The sequence below is a fragment of the Ammospiza nelsoni genome, chromosome 10, assembly GCF_027579445.1.
Source record: "Ammospiza nelsoni isolate bAmmNel1 chromosome 10, bAmmNel1.pri, whole genome shotgun sequence".
Lineage (NCBI taxonomy): Eukaryota > Metazoa > Chordata > Aves > Passeriformes > Passerellidae > Ammospiza > Ammospiza nelsoni.
In genome coordinates, this window is record NC_080642.1 from 24651028 (window position 1) to 24673209 (window position 22182).

Sequence of the window (22182 nt, forward strand, 5' to 3'; positions counted from 1 at the left end):
CGTTTCTTCTGATAATGGAGCAATAAATTCTCATTCTCTGAAAGATTTGGGTGTCCTGTGGCTGCTGTCTCAGTGTGAATCATTTCTTTGGAAAAAAAAGTATCCTACATGGCATAGTTTCTATTTTAACCTTATGCTATAACCTAAAACTATATATAACACACTACTTGGGAGAATTAATACAGCATTACTTTCTAACACAACACACATAATATTCATTTTAATATTTGCGAAAAGCCAATCATAAAATACGCATTTTTCACAAAGTGAACACCATTTTACTGTGTCAGAATAATCCAATTCTCCACTTCTGCCTGTCATAATCAGTCAGAGGGAGTGTGGAGGGCAGAGCATCATTTCCCTGGCGGGAGCTGTGGCCGAGCTCCACCTGCTGCTGGCCGGGGCTCCCTGCACGGCGTGCCCTCTCTTGTACACTGAGCAAAAACCACGGCAGAAGGGAAAACTCTGTCCTTCCCGCCCTGAACAGGCCTTAGGGTCCTCCCTCGTGCGCGTGATGTGAATGTGTCGTGGTTTCTGCACACCAGTTGTCACCTGTATGTGTTAGGAAGATTTGTACCAAGTGCCTGCTCTTGAAAACTGAGCTTTGGCTGTTAGCAGTCAGTCATCAGAGTTAAATTTTTGGGGTTTCTGCTACTGGGTGTGGAAAGATAAAGCTAGGTTCAGTATATTTTGAAGCATCAGTCAGTGGTTTTAATTAGTGTTGTTAAATAATATTGGTCTTAATACTGCTGTAGTTCTCTGCAAGTATTCTTCAGAAGTGCTCATAAAACACTTGGTGCTGAGCAAGGGACACTCTAAAGAGGGAAACAGGTAAAATGAATCATTCTTTTGCTAGCATGATTTTGCCAAGAAGGAAAAATGTCCTTAAATGTTAACTATTACTCCTTAGGGAGCTCAATGAAGTTGAGGGAGGGAAGCTCAATGCATTACAGCTCAGGCTGTGTGCCCACTCACATGAGACGGGCTTTCCATTTTGATTTTTTATTAACTCTTTCTTCTTCTGCTGTCTCTGCATGGAGTATTGGGACTCTGGATTATGAGAGTCTGGAAGCTGTGTAAACTAGATTGATGCATTGAGCAATAAATGCTATTTCAGACCACAAAGTGGCAGCATAAGCAATTTTATTCTCTCCCTCTCTTATTCAGTTGGTTTTTTATTATGCTAAATTTGCTTTTAATCATAAACAGAATACTTAATGGTAGCAGACTGGGCTGTATACACCACATCAGGTGCTGGCTGGACTGCTCACACATAGCTCAGGACTGAAATATTTTCAAAGCACTCACACTTGTTCTGCCAGTTCTGGGACTTGTTTGGGCAGAAATTTCAGCTTCAGTGCAGTTCTGGGCTCCTTTTGTGAGGGCTAGAAGTGAACAGGATAAAATCTCACATTTCTTTGAGATGGACTGGGGCTTTGAATCCAGCTTTTAACAAAGGAAAAGCTGGTGCATTAAACTCTGAAGTACACAACATCCCCAAATATTGTTTTTGAAGAGGAGCATTCCCTCTCTTCCCCCCCACTCCCAAACCAGAGTACATGTGAATGGGAAAGGCTGAATATTCCTATCAATGGAGATGATTTATGTTCCTTAAGAACAGTGAGTTGCCTTTGCCTCATGCATTTTGTACCAACCAAATAACACATTCCAAAGCTGAGAGTTAGGATATGACAGGCAGAAAGGCAAACCATAAACATTCTTGTTTTCTTACTGCTGTCTGCCCCCAGTCCCTTTTTTGTTTTTCTGCTTTCTGAAGCATGAGCTACTTGTCCCTGGCTAATGGACTTTTCCTCTGTCCCCTGTGCTGTCACAGTGCATCCCAGTCTCTGCAGTGACCAAGTGCTGCAGTGAAAGATGGAGCTGAGGAGAGCCTGGGATGAATGAGTGCTTCTGGTTGTGAAGTGCATCACTCCCACCCCTAAGCTTTAGTCTTTATTTTGGAATTTATTTGAGAAATTTCCTTTCTCTCTTTTATCTCTTGGTGCTTCAGCATATCCTCTTTAGACCTTCTCATTATCTCCTGAAGTTGCAGAGTTCAGACAGATAATCTTATCCCTTGTCCACACCTCCAAGAGGAAAGGGGGCTCTGGGCAGCCTGAACACTGCAGCACCTCTTGGGAATGGTGGAGCAGCTGATCAAACACTGCCACAGAAGGAATTTGGTTTTCTTTCCTGCTGCACTCATCTTACATTTCCATTTCACAGCTGAACCTCTATCATTTATTTTATACTCTCCAGTCTAAACAAATATTTCAATTCAAGTGGTTTTAAAATTTGGTTTTGTTCCCTGAATAAATGAATATAGACAATTAATTATTATCATTTTAAAATAAATCACAGTTGAGGCTAGGATTGCTTTTTGTCCTTGACCCGCAAAGCTGGGTTTCTATTAATTTTGAGCCCTTGCCAGTGTAATTCTGTCACCTTAGAAAACCTAACTTTCAGAAACCTGGCTTTGCATAAAGAAGTTATGCAAAGAGCAACTTTGCAAAATCCCAAATTGGGAGTTTATTAACCACAGGAATTATGAGTTATTGTTGCATTGTCATATACTCTCAAACTTGTGAGGTTTCCAAGGAACTGGGCAAGTGTCTTTGGGTACATACCTTTAGCTCAGCTCAAAAGTAAAATCACAGCTGTAGTTGTGGAGGATGAGAGCTGAAGAATGGCTTCCAGAGACCAGGCAGCTGCTCTTTGCTGTCGTTCAGTTCCCAGTTAGGAACACAGGGGTGGCCAAGAGCAAAGAGCAACAAAGAGAGCAGGCCATAAAGGTGGAGAGGACAGTGTGCTTCTCACAGCCTTGAGAACTTGCAAAATCCCCATTTGGAGACAAACTTTCCATGGAAACTGCTCCTGTGAATAGATGACTCTTCTGATTCTTGAGGATGTGTATCTGTACTAAGCAGGGGTAAATCAAACTGCAGGGGTGCTGGCCTTACTCGTTCAGTGGGATTAATGTAGGTCTGGTCTGTGGGTCCGGTTCCTCAGAGCCAAAAATAGTTCTGGCAGGCCTCATTGCAGAGGGATGGGAGCAGGAAGATGCCATGAGCCTCCTCCAGGGGTGCCAGCTCACTGACAGCCCTGTGGGGCAGAGTAGGGCTCAGTTCAGAGCATGTCACCTCTTGTACCATGCCAAGTGGTGAGTCTGTGTCTGAGCAGTTTCCTCTGATTCATCACTGCTTTTTGTTGAAGGCTAAAGATAGTCCTTCATATAGAAGCTCAATTTGAAGATAAAAAGTTGTTTGCCTTTCTCTCTGGTTGCATTTTAGCTTCTGCTGCTCATCTTCTAACAGTTGTCATCAGCTGCGGGTTTCTCTCCTCTCCCACCCTTATCACTTTCCTCCTTCCTGAAGGGTTCACCTGGGAGGAACTGCCTCAGTTTCCCAGTGCTAATGATTACATGTGTCTAATGATTACACAGTGCTCCTCACTGCCAAACACACCGCAGGCCTACTTGAAAATTACCATGGAGCAACCCCTCTGCATGTAAACATGAGGTACAAATGTGGGATTTTCTCTTTTAGCATTAAATCTTCCATTAATCATAGGTCTTCCTATGAAGAATCCCTGGTTCAGAGGCTTTGTTGTTGGACTGGAAATTGCATGATGAAACTCCTGAAGGGCAGTTCCTGTGATTCAGGGCTCTGTGCTGAGTGATTGAGAGGCAGAGGCTTTGGGGAGGGCATTTGTAGGCTCCATGCATTTGTGTGGTGTTTGTAAGAAATGGGTGGCTGTGCATATGGAATGTGGATAAAGCTGCTTAAAGGCCATGGACAGGACACAGCTTTAGATGCTCAGGTTTCAGAGAAGCCATGGAAATTTATAGTAGCAAAAATATGCTACTATATGGTTAATATAAATAATAAAAATATGGTTTAGTGTGCCTTTATTTAAAGCAGTGGCAGCAAGGATGTAGAGGCACTTTTAAAAGTAATGTTGCTTGCCAGAAAGATCTCTCCAAGCCTTCCACATTTGTGCTCAGGATTGAATTATATATCTGAGGTTTCTTAAAACTATTTCTGTCTGACAACAACCATTGTGTCTGAAGATCCTTTAAAGAATTCTGTTTTATGCAGTAAGGGTAAGTCACTATTCTAGTAGGAGAGAAACCAAGATGTAATAAATGCACTCAGACTCATTTTTCAATGATGCTATCAAAATAAGAAGCTGCATTTTGCATTGCAGACTTCAACCTGAAAAGTCTAAAATACAAGGACTTTACACAAAAAACCTAAGGAGAGCTAACAAAGACTCATCAAGAATCCTTTGAAAAGAAGAAGTTATTCCCATTTCTTTTTTTTTTTTTTTTTTTTTTTTTGATAAGGATTCAAATGTTAGCATCCACATTGCGATAAAATGCTTTTGAAGAGATTGAGGAGTAACTGTAGTGCCAAAAATCTATATTTGTAAAATATATCTGTAAAAAACCATCAAGTAAATATATACTTAATATTGATTTAAGTAAATTGCTATAAGTGAATATGTCTAAAAGTATGCTCTGGCATGATTTATAAAGTTCATGTTGTGTTTGGTTAGCATTGTGGATTCGTTGTGGTAATTCACCTTGGATTACTCTACAAGGGCTATAAATAAGATGTGCTTCCCTCAATGAGCTGTCCTGATTAATTATTAGTAGGGCAGTAATTGATTTGGCAATGTTTCCTGTTATTGCTGACTACTATCCAGTTTTCCTTGTGTTTGCATTATTGAGGCTTAAAATTTGTATGACACAACTACATGCCAAGTCAGCACATGCTTTCAGTCTGCCTTTGGAAAGTTGTGCCAGGCTTCCCTTGCTTTTATAGGAAAAAAAAGAAATAATAGTTACATGGTTACTCACTGGGCTGGGAAGGTTCTCACACTCCTCTTTCTCAAGGGCTTTTTTGCCAAGGAGACACAGCTTAAAGCACAGTTCTGTCCTGCAATACTGAATTTGTGAAGTTTTTAAGGCTGCTTGAGAAAGATAATTTTGTTCAGCTCTCAGTCTGTGAGGGTCCAATTGTCTCCTCTTCCTGTGCCATGCCCTCCCCAGCAGCAGGAAACATTTCAGCACTTACCAATGGATCCAACAAGTTTTCTGCAAGATTTTAATCTTCTCAATGCTCTGGAAGCAGAGATGTTCTTGAAGCCTTTCTAGCCTTGCCCCAGCTAGAAGAAGTCAACCAGGCCCTCAAAGAGCGGTGATTGAAGGAGGGAGCCTCAATCCCTGGGCTTCCCTTGCACAATGGCATTGTTAGCCATGGAGAGGGAAAAGAAAGGTATCAGTCTCTGATCACTTTGGAGACACAAATCCCCAAGTACACATCCATCATCAGCCTTTTCCAAGCCTGAACATAGCCCCTGGCCTCTGACTTCTCCTGGTTTGGGAATAGAAGGAATGTACTTGGATCTGGTGCTCCACAGGAACTGTGTTTCATCTCTCCAACTGTTGGCTTGGTGCACAGCTAAGATATTTTTTTTCCTCAAATGAAAAGAATGACCCCACACATTTCAGATATGTGAAACTTCTGACACCAGAATTTTGAGAAGAAATGTTGCAGGGTACATGTCATATCTTCTTATCTTCTGTGAGTTCTAGCAAGAACTTTACAGCCAAGGACTTGTTCAAAAATCCAACATCTATGGAAACGAACTCTTTCAAGTTTCAGTTTTGTCTTAATTCCTCATGCTTGTGTTATACCATATTAGATAAAGCTGACAGCACAAATTCTGCAGTTATATCTTAGATAAGGTGAGAGTCCAATGTACACTTGACCACACTGATCTCAGAATCAGCCCTGCACTAGGGATTAAATGGCTGCTGATCTTGTCATCAATCTGGTAATTTTTATATTAATTTCTATATTAATATAATTCTATTTTTGGGTTTAACTTTTGTCTCACACACTATAACCTAGAGAATATCTCCTAGCTATATACCTTACCCTCTCCCTCTTATCTTTTTTCATTTTTCTCATTCTCTTTTTCTTTCTCTCTCTTTTGACAATGCAGGTTTTTTTTTTTTCCTGGGGAAACATTTAATAAAATTTTTGGCCTGTATAGAGTGAAAGTAATACTAGTTTTTTGGTTTTCTATAATGGGACACCCAATAAGGCTGAACAGTGAAGCTCTTTTGTCTTTATTTTAGCTAATGAAAAAAACCAAACAGGAAGATCTTCAGATTTGCCCCCAAACAATTACCATTCATCCAAGTACCACCACAAGCACATCTAAAATATTCCCCTTCTATGAGCAGCTTTTGGCACTTGAATGTTAAAATCTTATCCCTTAATATTCCAGTATTGCTGCCTTATTACAGCTGCTATGAGGGCAGCTACCATCCCTTCATGGTCAGGGCTTTTTCCAGTTTCTTGACACTTAAAGTAATATAGGAGAAATATGTACAATAGAAGAAAGAGACAAGGATATTCAGGAGATCCTCAGAGCACATCCAGTAATGGTTATGTCTCTGAAAAAGTGATTCTATTTCTGTTTTCCCCTTATTTCAGAGGGCAGTGAATACCAATGTATGTGCACTCACCCTGTGTTTGTGTTACAGATAGAAGCATTATGGCATAACATGGAGCAAGCCAAGGTAATGCTGGAAATCTGGCCAAGTCCAGCTGAATTTGTGTTCTCTAAATTGCCTTGGGTCCCAGAGGAGAGGTGAAATCAGAACATTGTTTATCTCAGCTTGGTACAGAGAGTGGAGCAGTGAAGCAGACAGAGCATTCTGCTTTGGAAATAAGCCATATATTCCAGTGACTAATGAAAACCAAAGAGGGCAGGGGTAAAAGTAGCAATTAGGACATGGGAAAATGTGTGGTTTGTTTCAGAGTGTGAGGCTTCACTTGTACCTAGTTCAGTGCTGCAAGCTTGGTGCAAATTTCATTGTATAGTAACAAACCTGAACATTTGCCTCACCTGAATTTGTGATCATATTCCTAGCACCATACACATTTCAGTTGAACACCTCCTTAAAATTCTGCAAGGATCCTTGGTAAAAACAGACCTCAAGCAATTTCCTCACAGCTCTTTTTTGGTTTTGTAGAAGTAAAAGAAGGGTCTTCTCCCAGCCCAGGAGGTCTTTCAGCAGTGCCCAGCACTGCAGACTCACACTTCTTGTAAGGTGTACTCACTTCAGAAACTGAGCAGCTCCTGATGAGTAATGAGCAGGATTTTCTCAAAGCTTCCAGGCAGGACTGCTGGAGCCACAATGTGCCTGCCTCATCAAAGAGCCTTTCTAGTGAGCAGCATGCTCCTGGTGATGGCTCAGTGAAACCCAGCTGGTGGCTGAGGAGAGCTTCTCTGGGGCACTCATTTGCATCCAGTTTGCCATGCTGTCTGTCTCTGAGGTGTCTAATGAGCACTTGGCACTCTGGGCCCAGCAGCCACTGGAGAACTGGGACAATAATCTTCTTTATCAAGGGGGTAGGTAGGAATAGAATTAATAAACTCCTCCTCAGCAATAATTAGTGGTATCAGCTCTCTGCTGCCTGGACCTGATCCATGATTTGCCTGCTGTCAGCAAAGGGCAGGAGAAAGGTGCATTGCATGGCAAGGGTGGCTCCTGTCCCTTTGTCTGATGCAGTGACACCAGACTGAATTACTGCACTAGGTAAATAAGTCATTTAACAGATACAGATCTTCACGGGAATGTAACATTCCTGGGAGCCAGCTCCATGTATTTACAGCCTTAAAAGTGAAGGAATTCTTGCAATTACAAAATAAGTGAGGCAGGTTTCCAGTACAGACTGTTGAATTGATATTTATAGCAAGGTAGGCATTTCTGAAGTGTAACCAACAGTCCTGACCTCCTCTTGTGCTGTGCTTGGTTGCCAGCTGGGGTGAAACACAACAGCTGTGAACATGGGAATTGTTCTTTCCAGGAGGTTTAGATCATTATTATTAAATGCTTTGATGTCTTACAAGAAAATCTTTATGGGACTGCAGTAACAGTCATGTTCTTTGTGTTACTGCTCCTCTAGTGAATATCACAATCGCTTTGTGATGAAAATAATTTTGTGATAAAAAATTAATTTTGCAAAAAAATTAACAAGAGCACATTTGGAGAAGGCTGCCATTATACCTGGATCTAAATAAACCCTGGGATCTGGAATAAACAAACACCTGTCAGGCTCACAGAGACCAACTCTATAGTTTGCATTTTGCCAATTCCTTGTATTGGTGACTACAGCTCACTAGGGACAAAGTTCAGCTCCTCCTGAAAACAGCGTGTTTAAAAAGGGAGATCCTGACAAGATCTAGAGTGATATATGTGTACTTATAGAGAGTTGTATGCATATTTCTAATTTAAAAACATAAATTGTGCATCTCAGCAAGGCAGGACTTGTTCTTCAAGAATGCTGGGCATTGGAAACAATCTACAATTGCTTTGAGTTTTTCTGGTTTTTTGGCTAATCTGAGCTTTCTTGGCTTTAAGTCATCGGTTTTTCTGGTTTATATTCCAATACCACTGAGGTTTCACAGTTTACACCTGATTGAGGGCCTGTCTGAAGGAAACCTGCAGGTAGATGTGTGTCATGGCTGGCTCAGGTAACCTAGTTCCTCTGTACCTGAATAAAACTTAAAGGACTGGATAAATGTTGCATTCTCAAAGTCTGGCAAGTACTTCACTCCCTGACTGTTGAATTCAGACAGGCAATAAATGGGAAAAACAGACAGTGAAAAATTAGTCTGTGCCATGAGCAGAGGAGTTACATACCTCAGAGATATTTCTTTATACTATTTAAAATGAGGAGTTCCATACCTCAGAGATATTTCTTTATACTATTTAAAATGAAGAAATCCTTGATATTAGTCTGTAGATACTGTGTCATCCTTTCGCCACAGAGACTGCAGTGCTTCTCAGAGAACGAAGTACTTTGGAAGGAGAGATATGCTTGCTGAGAACCTTGGAATGAGCATCTCTGAAAACCAACAGCTCTATTTCTGAAGGCTTAAATCTGTCACAGGGGAATATTTGTAATAATATTGGTATGGAATCCAAGAGAAGCCTTATGCATTTTTCCACATCCCACAAATACAAGGGAGCTTTTGTCAAGCTGTGAAAGTAGCCAATATAGAAACAAACTTTGGGCTGGGCAGAGCTTTTTTTGGTGCTCTCAAAGCACTTGGCCTTGAAGTTGCACTGATAGAAAAAGTTTATCTAATTGTAGATCCTGGTATAAATTGATACAACAGGCTGCCCAGCTCTCTGCCACCTGGAATGTTACTGGGGGCCACAATAAACTGCAGGTAGTAATTCTTTCAGCTCATTTCCAATAAAGAGGGGATTTGGCCTCATGGCAAATCAGACTCTTAATTTTAGTCTGAGACTTCTTGACTGAGAAAGCTCTGTTGCTATTACAAGTCACATGGAATCCTAACAATATTTACAGCAATGATCTTTTTAATTCCTGAGCAGGAGCACATAATATCAACAGGGTTGGTTGGGAATGGATCATAAGGGCAATGATCTTGCAAATGCTATTCATGTGCTGTGTCTTGGGACAAAAACCCAGGAGAGCAGGATCCCTTTCTCCATTGCTCTGAAATGTGCATGAGTACTGGCTGGATGTGACTGCATTTGGTACCAAATCTGTCTTCCCTGAGGCTGCCCAGCACTGGGAGCAGAGGCATAGAGACATTGCTTAAAATAATAGGCTTAGCTGATGTGAAACCCATATTCTGGCTTCTATAATGATTGAGTAGCTAATGCAGCGGGCTAAGATGGCAAATGGCTCAGAGCCTGTCCTGCAGAAGACAAAAAGCCAGGGGGATGTGGTCAGGATTGTATCAGTGGTGCATTGCTAAGCCATTGAGATCCAAATGTCCTTGGGCTGTTGGCAAAGGGAAGAACATTCTGCACAGCCAAACTGCTGGAAGGACAGGCTTCTGCAGTGCATGAAGTAACCTGGGATTACTTGGCCAGAACTGGAGAAATGCTGCTAACACTACCACCAGCCTGTGGAAATGTGTAATTTACAACCAAAGGGACTGCACATACATCCTGTGACAACTCCAAATGGCATTTCAATCCACCTCTCAAAACTAATTGGGTGAAATGGGGAAAGCGGGTGAAATAAAGAGGATTATGAAAGAGGATAAAATGAAATCAATTAAAAAATAAGTGCAGATTTTTTAGTGAAATGTGCTGTGATAAGAAATCCATGTGGAAATTTGCTTGCCCAGGAAATCCTGTAGATGTACAAGCTGGTGCAGGATTTTCAGCCCATGTGACATCCAGTCTGTATGACTTGCCCTTGCCTTATCATGTCATAGTCATGAGCCTTGTTTAGTATGGCCAGACCCCATAGAGCTGGAAATCTTTAAAAGGAAAGGTGTTGTTCTTCAATTTTCTTTCACAAACTTACAAAGTCCTAGCAGCTTATTTCCAGGGAGGGCAGAGAAAGAGCTGTGTCCTTGGCTGTAATCAGTGCCAGCAGAAGGAATGCACTTCTGAGTGTTTCTGGTTCCTCTAGTCCAAGTGTGAATTCTCCTGCTAGGTGAGCAAGTGTGGAGTCACTCTTGGAAAAGGAACAGAACTGGGTCAGCAATGACAGAGAAAATACCTCTTCATGGAGGGCAGCTGTAATTAGTGTTGAAAACTTTGTGTTCAGTCACACCAGTGCAGGGCAAAGTAATGGTTACAGAAAGAAACTTGACTAAAATACCATGTCTGTCATTCAAGATAGGTTTTTTCCTTCTTTGTAATGTAATATGTTTGTTTATATTGCCAAGCCAACAGAGGTCAGGGTATGATGGAAAGCAGGAATATTTCATCTGCTTGCTTGGGTTTGTCATGTGGCATCCTGGCTGTAGATGAGAAGTATGAGAGAGGCAGCAGTGCAGCGTTTCTAATCTTACCTAAAGCTTTTTGCTTGTGTCTATCCCATCAGGATTGTTACCCTGCAGAGGCATGAGCTGGTTTAGCCATGTTTTAAGAGTGAGCTCAGAGTAACTGAGGCTGAGTGTGCAGCCAGCCCTTTGTACTTGGTCAGTGCTGTACTGTCCATGAGCCCATGTCCCAATGCCAGTGCCACCTCTCCTGGCTCCCAGAGCTGCTCCTGACACTGGGAGTATTGGCAGTGACAGCCTGTGTGAACTGTGGGCACTGTTAGCCCCTGTTTCACTGGGGCTGATCACATCACCAGGATCTCCAGGGATTTGGAGTCAGAACCAGGTCAGGTGGCACATGAGCCACTACAGTGCAGAGGGGGAGAGCTCTTGGTTTGAAGAGCTCATGTAGTTCACCCAAGGTCACTCTGCAGTGTCTTTATTTCCTCTTAAACCCTGTTACTTTACTTGACTTTCCATAGTTACAGTAAAAAGTTTTGCATATTCATTTTTACAGGCAAGTTTTCCAAAAGAGGCACCAAGATTCAGGTCTCCATGATTAAAAATCTCCTCCTTAAATTTCATAAAGGAAGTTGCTTTTCGGGCATCATCCTATTTGAACTTTTTTTCTCCTTTGTGAAGTTAGAAAAAAGCAGCTGCAGTGGACAGATGGATCTGGAGTGTGCTCCAGTTAGCTCAATATCCTGTCCAGGAAAAGGTATAAAATTATTGCAAACATATTGTGAAGCTTCTCCTGAGCATTCTGTGTGCTCCTCTCCAGTCAGAGAGGCCTTTTAACAGGGTTGGTATTAAATGTAGGGCTGGCTGTCAGGAGCTGGGCTGGCAATGGCTTTGGATTGTCTTTGGGCTGGAATGTTTGTTTTCAGAAGCAGAGCTGGGGGAAGGCAGTTGGGCTGGTGAGCTGCTGAAGAAAGGGGCAGGGGATGCTGAATCCATAATTTCCTATCCTGGCTTTGCAGAAGCAGATCCCATGGTGTCCCTGAGCTCCTTTTCTCTGTGTGAAAAGGGGAGTACTGACCTGGCGTGGAATGAAGCATGGTGTGAAGATGCTTTATATGTTAAAGAAAGTCTTGCTCAGTTCAGAAACAGATCTGTAACAGCAGGATTCAGAGTCCATCCCCTCTGCCTCCCCTCTACAGGATTATTCTTTTAGGTAATATAATCTTTTAGGAAAGGAACCTTGTCTTCATATTCCTCCAATGGGCATGAGCAGCAGTTTCCACTGAAAGAAAATCCTTAAACATGTATGATGTTGTTGAAACTTCACAATACTATTGTTAATAGTATATTATTACTATTAATGTACTATTAATAATACAATATATAATACTACTATTAACATACCATTAATATTATTGTTATTATTATAGAACATTTGTATTATCTAATAATAGCAGTGTATTTCACTGATAGTTTTCTCCAGCTCTAATAAGGAGCTATTAAGGGTTCTGCTTCACAGCATTTCAGACAAAAATCTTGTGACTACAACACAACTGTACACTGGAGTGTTCTGAGCAAAGCCATTAGGGCACTCTGGTATTTTCAATTTTTAGCTTTTTGGGATGTTTACCTTCATCTCCTTTTTTCATTTAGCTTACAACCTTCAAATCAGCTGGCCCCATAAAAACAGAGGACACTGAAAATTCGGAGTGGCAGAAAGTTTTGCCCGTGGGGTAATGTTTGGAGTTCTCTTATGAAAATAACAAAAATCTGTGTAATTACAGAATCACAAAACAAGCTGAGTTTAAAGGGACCCTCGAGGGTCATTGGGTCCAACTCCTGGCCCTGCATAGCACCATCCCCCAGTCACAATTAATCTCTGTACAGTAAATCTTATTGCTAAAAATGGGTCTGAGACTCTCCAGATTAATTTGAACTTAAATCCTGCTTTAATAAATTGCTGGGACTATACTTTTTAAACCTCTTAAAGTTCAAGTCTTTGAAAAATGCAAAAGCTTTTAAGTATTTCAGCATTCCACCTTCACCTAAGCTTGTTGTGGGACCTAGACTTTACTGGAAATCTAGTATGTTCCTGCTACGGGGCATGGTGAGGCACTGGGCAGGTATAAATACATTTGTGAGCCCCTCCAGTGTTGCTCAGGAATAATTTTTTAGCCAAATAAATTTTTTATGTTGCCATTATTACAAAATTGATCAGTGCTCCTGACTCAACTAATGGAGTTGTCTGGTTCATTGAGAAAGGATATTTTAAAACTGTGATCAGCTTGGTCTGTGCAGGGATTTGCTGCAGAGAACCATTTATTCTCCCTGATTGCAGGATGTGGTGCACAGACCCCTCAGGTCTTTGGCTGGGATACACAAGTCACCCACTAAAATATGAAAAAAAACCTAAAAATCGTTTCTTAGTACCACAAATATTCACAAACATGCAGGGCAACAAAGCCATCTTCTTTCTCATGATCTTTTCTGCAACACTTACTCACAAATTGCAGTGTTTCCAGTTGTAGCTCCTGTGTGATTTCTGCAAAAAGCTGCAAAATTCAGGCAGCTGCAGACTCCATCCTGAGAAAGAACTGGTCATACAAAGGTGCTCCTAGGGTTGTGCTGCTCTTCCACACTGTGGGTCTGCTGTCTGCCATTGCTGCTCTGGTCCTGCACACTCCCCACACATGTCCTGGTGACATGAGGGATTGTTTGCTGTGAATATTGTGCTGTTAATTATTGCAAGCAATGTGTGTAAAACCATTATGTATAAAACATTTATATATTATATAAACCATTACTGGGGTATATGTTTGATTTGCTGTAAATATTTGACAAGCTTTAATTTTAGGGCATTCAGCAAACACTTCCCAGCAGGGGAGACAGACTTTCCATATCACCTTCTTATTTCCTTCCCATTTAATTTTCTCTTTTACTCACCTGCCCCTACCCTTGCTGCCTGCATGGGAGGAGCACTGTGTTTCCTGCCCTGCCAGACAGCCTGGGCTGGAAGGCAGGAGCCTTTGGGTGGCAAGCTCAGAGGCAGTGGCAATACCAGTGGAACTTACACAGCCGTGGCATTGGAGACTGGGGAGCTCCTGTTGCATCTTGCTGGCAGGTTTAGGTCCTGGAGCTGTGAGATCTCTCAGGTTCCCCATGACAGTGGCTGATGGTGAGATCTGGCTGATGCAGATGACTGAAACCTGAAGCTTCTCCAAGAACTATTCTTTCACTTTGGATGTGAAAGCTCAGAGGATTTTTTACACCTTGATTTCAGCTACCTCCTTTGGAGAAAAAATGAAGAAGATTTCAGGGCACATTAAGCCCACAGGGAGTGTGGCTTCACGGAGGTTCCAGTTCAGGCAGAGGGAACAAATGCCAGGTGGGACTGTCACAACCTTTGCTTCAGCACTGCAAGAATTGGCATCAGCCTGTGCTTTTGGCTGCTGGCAGGAAGAGCAGATCCTGCATCAGCTGACTGACAAAGCAGCAGACCAGAGAACTCAGGAGCAGCTCTTGGTGGAACTTGATACCTTGACTCTGGCCCAGGCAGTGGAGATGGGACCACAGATGGAGAGAGTGTTGCAGAAAAATTGCTCTGGGTTTATTCCAGTTCTGACAAAGCAGTGGGGAAACCGCAGCAGCACTAGTAAAATTTGGGAGATAAGAAATTTTAATTGCTGTAATCAGTGGTACTGCTGGAGACAGAGAAAGCCTCTTGCCCTCACAGCAAAATGTGATCAAGAGAAGCAAAATCACTTCATCCCATTTTGCCACAGCCCAATGCCATCTGCAGCAGTTGTGGGGAGACAGCACCTGGGCTGGCAAGTGAGATGTCCAAAAACAACTTCCAGGAGAGTCAGGAACATGCAGGTAGGCTGCTGGTTGTAAAGGGCCTGGGACAGAGGGACAGAAAACTGTACATGGGCTCCTGGGAGCTGGCCACTCAAACTGTGGGTCTGCTCTTTGTGCAGATCCCAACCCTCAGCTAAGTTGAAGTCCTTCAGGTTATTCTGCAGTACTTGAACACTTTTACATGCTTGACTTTTGCTTTTTCCCTTTTGCAAGACTTAAATCTTGCATGAAGGCTTTTGGTGATGTGTTGACAATTGGAAGAGCAGTGTCTGCACTGGGTTTGGGGCATTGATGTGATGGCTGGAGGCTTCTGCTAAAGGACCTGCCAGAGAAGTGATGTTATAAATGAAGTTTTTAGATTGGTACTAAAGGAGGCTCTCCACTGCCTGAAGAAAATCTTCTTAACCCTTTTTAACACATAGGAATAGAACTCACTTCTGTAAGAGCTTAGATTTGTAGAAATCTCCATTGCTCCACAGTCATTGTGGTTTGAAATGGTTGTGAATGGAGCATCAGATTTATACAAATATCTGTAAATAAAGATCATAAAGACTGACATATAAGAAGGGGTCAGGCCAGTGGGCATCATAGAACTGTATCTATATCTGAGGTACCTGTCAAATAAGATTGAGTCCAAAGAAGTTCTGCTGTAACATCTCTCTCTCTATGGTATTCTGTTCTATTCTGGCCTAAACTTCCTACTTCTATATAGTGACAGAGGAAAGCAAGATCAGTTCCTATTTCTCTTTTTTCCTTTTAAAAGTTATTTTATTTTTTTATGTGTGTGTGCTTGGCTTGGTTGGTTGGTTTTCTTTCTTTTTCATTAAAGAAATTATTTCATCATCTTTGGTTCTGATAATCACCCTCTATTTGATTTCTCTTTGCTAGATCAGTGGAACTAACCATTTGTGTAAGATAATGTAACAGGGTTAGGAAGAAAGGAAACAATGATAAGGAAATTTGATAGAGCCAGATCCAATAAAAGGACAAAGGTGAGCAGAAATGAGAGTAAAATAAGAGAATAAAAAGCACAGTTGATGTGGAATTAGGCTTTTTTCAAACAAGGTGATCATCTCTGGGCTGCACAGGAGCAAGCTGAAGTAGTTCCTCTCTAAAAGACCAAGAGGAAATATTAGTGAATGGCTTGAAGACATTTCTCCCAGTGCTTCTTACTTTGTCCTTGCTGAAATCTTGCAGGACCTGAACAGACAAACTGCATCCCCTCACAGCTGCCCTGCCTTCCCTATGGCAATTATTTGTGATTAGCTGCCATAATGTAATTAAATGTTTAGATTGTCCTGAACAATTGAATATTGTACCTCTAATGCCTGTTATTAGTGCTATTCCTGACAGGTAATGAAAACATTATTGAGGCTAAAAATGTCTGGTACTCTTTGTGTATTCAGCATTGGAGCAGTGAAAAGGCTGACTGAAGGGAAATGAGCTGTAGTGAGAAGTACTCCGACCTGAGGCAGTGCCAGCAGGATCTTCAAAGACTTGAAAATGTATGATTTGCATCTTTTTGTTTCCTTTTAAATGTCACTTGATCTTTGTGGTTAAGAGCAAAACCGAGCTCTGTTTTGTTAACCAAAGTTTAGAGCTTTTTGGATGTTCATGCAGGTCTGTGGGCCATTTTTCTTGAACTGACCTTAAGAGAGTATGAAATGAGACACAACTTCTGCAAGATGTTTTTTCTGATCTTGTGATGGTTTTAAGGCAGTGCTGTGCCAAGCAAAATCATCGGGTAGGAGCTATAGTTACTGTATTCCTGATTCTGTGGTGCTGAAACCTGGGCTTTGGCTTAAAGGGCATATTTCTCTGATCTGATAAGCTTTCAGATCTCTCTGTGCTTTCAAATTGGCCCTGGCCAGATGAAGAATTGCGGAGTGGATTGAGTGACTGGATCCTGCTCCCATCTCACTCTGCATTCCTTGCCATGTGAAGTGATTTGCTGATCCTGGGGAGATACACGGGGCAGTCTGGGGGCCTGGGGACAGCCAAGGAATGAACAACTTGGAATAACCATACACACTCTGCTCGTGATCTTGCTGCCCTGGATTTTCTTCTGCAAGAGCTTTTCCTCCTTTCTAAATGTTGCCAAGTTGGAGAAATTCTGTGTCACAATTTATCAGAGCTTCTCTCACATCCTCCAGCTGTCTCTCTAACCTTACAATGTGGGAAGCCAGGTCCTCCCCACTGACCCAAGGAATGAAATGCTCTTGTAGTTAACCTTTCCAGGGCAGCAGTTTCTGCTCCCTGCATTTCAAAAAATAAATTACTGCTTCATTGATAAAGTGTAGTGAAGCCAAAATGAACACTTGCAGCAATCCTAGAATCTCCCTAGGTGGTAAATGGGCCAAGGAGCAGTTCCTCCCTCCTGAGGAACTAAATGGACATAATTTGTGTTTCTGAGGGATATGAAATGCTCTCTGCCAGGGGAACAATCTCCACCACAATGTACATTTTATGTGACCCAGAGGCACAACTCAGAGTGTAGGGCAGATGTGGATTGTGCCAAAGGATTTAGGACATGGACATTTCTGTCCCTTTGGATACCTTTTTTATCATACTGCAGTTTCAACCATTGAAATGAACAGCTTCAGTGATGAGGCCTGGGTGGGATGTGCCATTCTGCACCGTAAGGTTTTCTCTTGCCTTAGCAACAGGGGTTCAGTCTTTTCTCACACACCTTTTCTAGACCTCTCCTCCCATCTGTGGACATTCTTGGGACTTTTCTGAACTCAGCACCTGATGCATGGGTTACCTGTAAGTCTGGATTGCTGCAGGAGCTCCTTGCTCAGGCCTGCTCTTCCATGTCATGTCTGTGTATCCCTCCCTGGCCTGTGTATCGTGGTAAAATAGATTAATAAGCATGTACAAGACACTAATTACTGGATTAGAAGGAGCCAAAAAAGATCTTCTCACCTGTCCTACCACTGGAGATCAGTTCTCCCTGAGTCACTCCTGTCAGGTGTGTCTAATCTGTGCTTAAACACTGAAAGTGATGGTTCCATGCTATCCTCTAGGCAACCTGTCCCAGTTTTTCATTACCCATATTGTTGGTGGTTTATTGATTTTGTTTAACTTCAGTCTTGTCTGCTTCAATTTAAATCCATTAAATCTTGTTTTATTTGTCATACACTCAGAGAGAAGATTGCTTCCTTGTGCCAGCAGTTCCAGACTGTTTTCACACTGTACTCTCTCTGGGATGCACACTGTATTTTCAGTCTTTCCCCATGATTCATCCTAAATAATCCTTGCTCTTATTTTGACTATTGCCACTTGCTCCACGTATCCTGATGTAGGAATCACATTAAGCTGTCCTGAAGGTTCCAGCTGAGACCTCACCTGTGCCAAGCTCAGGTTCCCCATCACCTGTAGTAGCTATTGTTCTAGCCACCTGCATGTTGGAAGTGCTAGAAACCCCTGGAAACATGGATGAGACAGGAGCCTTGTGGCAAAAGCACAGCTGGTAGGTACACTGCAGTCACTATATCCAACCTAAACCAAACCAAGGACATCACATGAAATCAGCACTGGGATAAAAGGTTCCTGAGAAAAGGCAGGAGCTTGGAGAGAGAAGGGGGAATTTTGGTCACAGATTCATCCAGCTCCTGTGGATTTTGAGAAACAAAGTTGAGTTTATGTGACCTCAGTTCATCTCATGAGTCAGGAGATTTCATTCCCCTGTGCCTTGTCACTTAATCTGGTATTACAGTGCAGCTCAGGGTCTGGAGGTGTTGCCATTGTTACAGAGAAAAGGAACAGAGGTGAAATCAGGTACCCAAGATCAAAGGACAAGTAAGGCAGTGAGCTGGACACTGAGCAGCTGCACCAGAAAAAGGCACAGGAGCCACTCCCTGAGCCCCAGCAGCTGAAGGGCCTGGTGTCACCTGCACAGTGTGCAGCACATTCAGCCTCAGTGTGTGACTGTCACCCGGGCACCAAAGGCTTGCTCTGCCCTGTGCCACACAGAAAGGACTTAACCCTGCACAGAACCAGGGCACCCTGACCCCACAAACATCAGGCCTGCTGCTGCTGCAGTTCTTGTGCCTCATTAAAATCCCTGCAAACAGCCCTTTTACTTCCTGTCAAGAGAGAAGTAGAAACAGTGGGCAAAAAATGGCACAGCTTCAGGCAGCTAAATCCATGCTCTGCAACAGTGTTGCTAGCTAAGTTTTCCTTGAAAGTTGTTATTTTATATAAGCTGGCATGTTATTTGATCTCTTCTGCTTTGAAAAGCTCATTGAGAAGATTTTTCTACCCCTCTGGAGACAGGAGGAAGGGAGTGAGCAGACTGCTGGGACTGGAATATCCCATGTCGCCCAGGTAGGCTAAACTCAAATAAGGTGTGAGAATGCAAAGCTGTGCTGGATTCAATTCACCTCCTGAGCTCATGAGCAGGACCTAGCCTGTCCTGGTCCCATGTCTGCAAATCACCCTTCTTCCCACGTTCCTCATTTTTCTGCTGGCTCCAGATCTCATGTTGTCAGTTTTTAGGAGCTGCCTTTGGCTGCTCAGCCTGTCCTCTGAGTTTCTGTTTGTGTAACACTTGCAGGAGCCCAGAGCCAAATGCAGGGCAAATGTGTAAGAAACAACCACTGAAGGTCAGGAGGGGCAGCTGAGGAGGGGAAGCCTCATGTGTTTTATGCACATGGAGGGATTCAGACCAGGAATCAATCTGAAGCAGGTGACACCAAAATGAGGAAAATCTTTACCTGACTATCAAAACCCAGGCTGACTTTGTTAGCAAAGCTCTTACTTACAGCTATCAAGAACAAGTAATGGCATATGTCTTAGACTGAGACATGAAAAAAATGATGCTCCTATGTCGCAGACATCTTTTATGAAAAATCCTTTCCTTAGGATTTTTCCTCCTGAGAAGCTGGGAGGCCTCAGGAACAAAATGTAAACATTGATTATCTGCTGCTGTGGAATGCAACAGGTGCATCTGGGATTGGCCCATGTTGGATGTTTGTAATTAATGGCCAATCACAGTCAGCTGGCTCAGACTCTATGTCCCAGACACAAACCTTTGTTATCATTCTTTCCTATTCTATTAGCCAGACTTCTGATGAAATCTTTTCTTCTATTCTTTTAGTATAGTTTTAATGCAATATATAAAATAAAATAATAAATCAAGCCTTCTGAAACACGGAGTCAGACCCTCGTTTCTTCCCCAATCCAAGAACCCTTGTGAACATGGTCACACTCCTGTTACTGATAGCTCATGGTAGGAATGCATGTTTCACTGAGTGTCACTCAGAGCCCTGCTAAAATCACCTCAACAATGCAAAATATGGTACTATACTTTTCCTCCCTATTTGTTCTTTCTTTCTACTTAATTTTTCCCATTCTCTGCTGCCTCCACTTTGACATCATGCCTCCTTAAAATGCCATGGGAAAGAGTCTACAGTTGTGTGAGGGGCATTTCTGTGCTGGCAACCCAGAGAGGCTCCAGCTGATGTGCATATGCACAGCTTTTAGCCATATCTCTTTCCTTACTGTCCTGAGGTTTTCTCCCCTGTTTACACAGTATTCTGTGTAGGGAGTTCTCAAACCTTCAGAGAGGGATTAGACCCAGCAGAGAAATTAAAAGATACAATTTTGTGGTGAGCTGGGGGTCGGCCTCTTTCTCCGGGCGATAACAGATAGAACAAGAGGACACAGTCTCAAGCTGCGTCAAGCGAGATGTAAGTTAGAATTAAGAAGGAAATATTTCACAGAAAGAGTGGTCAGATACTGGAATCATTTACCCAGTGAGGTGGTGGAGTCATCATCCCTTGAAGAATTAAAAAAAAGACTGGATGTGGCACTTGCTGTCATGATCTAGTTGAACAGTTAGAACATCGACTGGACTTGATGATCTTATAGGTCTCTTCCAGTCTTGAACTTCTGTGATTCTGTGATTCTGTGAATTAATGAGCAGGGACTGAGGTGGTTGAATGTCTGGCTCTGCTGCAGGTGCTCTGGTATGACTAGAGCAAATAATTTCCCCTGAACCAGTTAATGAACATAGCACTTCCTCCCTCTCCCCATTTCCCTCCCTCTGTCTTACATAATTAAACACCTTGGGCAGACACTCTCACCATGTTTATCCAGCACTGTTGCTCATGGCCTTGCAGCATCTAGGAACAGAGCAGGATGTGCCAGAGGAAGGGTGTTTGGAGTAATCCTATCAGCAGGGCTGATAAAAAGGACAAGCATGACCACAGAAACATTAGTTCAAAAGCAAACAATGCAATGAAGAGGGAGCTGCAGTGGCTGAGTGTATTGGGCAATTTGTGGTGATGTTCCCAGTGATGGCAGGAGGAAGTCAAGAAAGGCAGGATTTTGTATCAATCACTGCCTTGCATTTCCTGGGCTTCATGTAGGCCCTTTCCTTCAGAGTCCTCTTTAATTAACACTCTGATTTATAATTCTGCTGATTGAATCTTGACTAAACAAACAACAACTCGTTCTAAAAGTGGACTGAGTGGTTAGAGTGGTTATAAGATAAACAAGCCATATACCTCATGACCTTCAGCTTCCAATTTCACTGCAGTTCCAGTACTGAACACTGAATTGATGACAGCTGAGGGAATATCAGTGGATGGCTGTGGCTACATCTATATGCACATATACATTTGGGATTTCTTGAACCATTGTCTTCAGTGGGGTCTTTCTTCTTTAGAGGAGTTTGCCCTGTCTATAAAATATTTCCTGCTTTTATACTCCTTTAAGTCAGTAATCTTTCTATAATTTCTCAACAGCACTCTGAAAAAAAACCCCAAACTAATTGAGGTTGAAAAAGGTAAATATGTCTGTTCTAAAGTGTAGTGACAAAAATGTAGCTGCAGCAGAGTTGCCATGGAAGGAAGGACACACCATCACAGCACTTGCTGCCTGGTCTTCTAGAGCAGAAGTCTCCATTTCTTTCATCAGGAATCCTTAGGATTCCCACTCAGCTAAGGGGTCAAGCCTTTAAACACTGTGAAGGGAAGCCAACTGTGGATTCTGTGTTCATTCAGTGCAGAGTAGCAGCCAGAATGGCCTTTTAGAGAGCATACAAACTTGCACTGCTTGATGGATGTCAGTACTCGAGGCTCCTGAGCTGCAGAGCACCGAGTTCAGCATGGGCTCTGTCTTTGGAGGAGCATTCACACAGTTTCTGGGTCAGACTTTTGGTCTGTGCACAGCTGAGTGGGGTCTCTGCCAGGCAGCTCCAGCCTCCTGTAAGAACACCTGCCCTGCAGAAAGGTTCATGGTAAAATTGACAGACAGATGGACATTTGCTCCATGACTCTGAGGCAGGACCTTCCCTTTGGCCAAGTGTGTTAGATTTCCTTTTTGGTACAAAAAGTGAGGCTTAGTCCCCCATTTCATGGGAGCAGCCATGCTCATATTTTTACACTCTACCTTCTACATAAACTTGTGATTATCTTTTGCTGGGACAGAACTGAGCTTTTCCCTATTAAAATAAAAATAAAGGGTGTGAGTGAGAAGGAATGTTACCCTGGTTTTATAAGGCAAGCAAAACAGATC

General features: G+C 42.5%; 1 protein-coding gene across 5 annotated transcripts in view; it reads left to right on the plus strand.

The window, feature by feature from the left end:
• The window catches only part of ARHGEF4 (Rho guanine nucleotide exchange factor 4), a 231277-nt gene that overhangs the window by 66320 nt on the left and 142775 nt on the right, over positions 1–22182 (plus strand). The gene's annotated exons all lie outside the window — the stretch shown is intronic.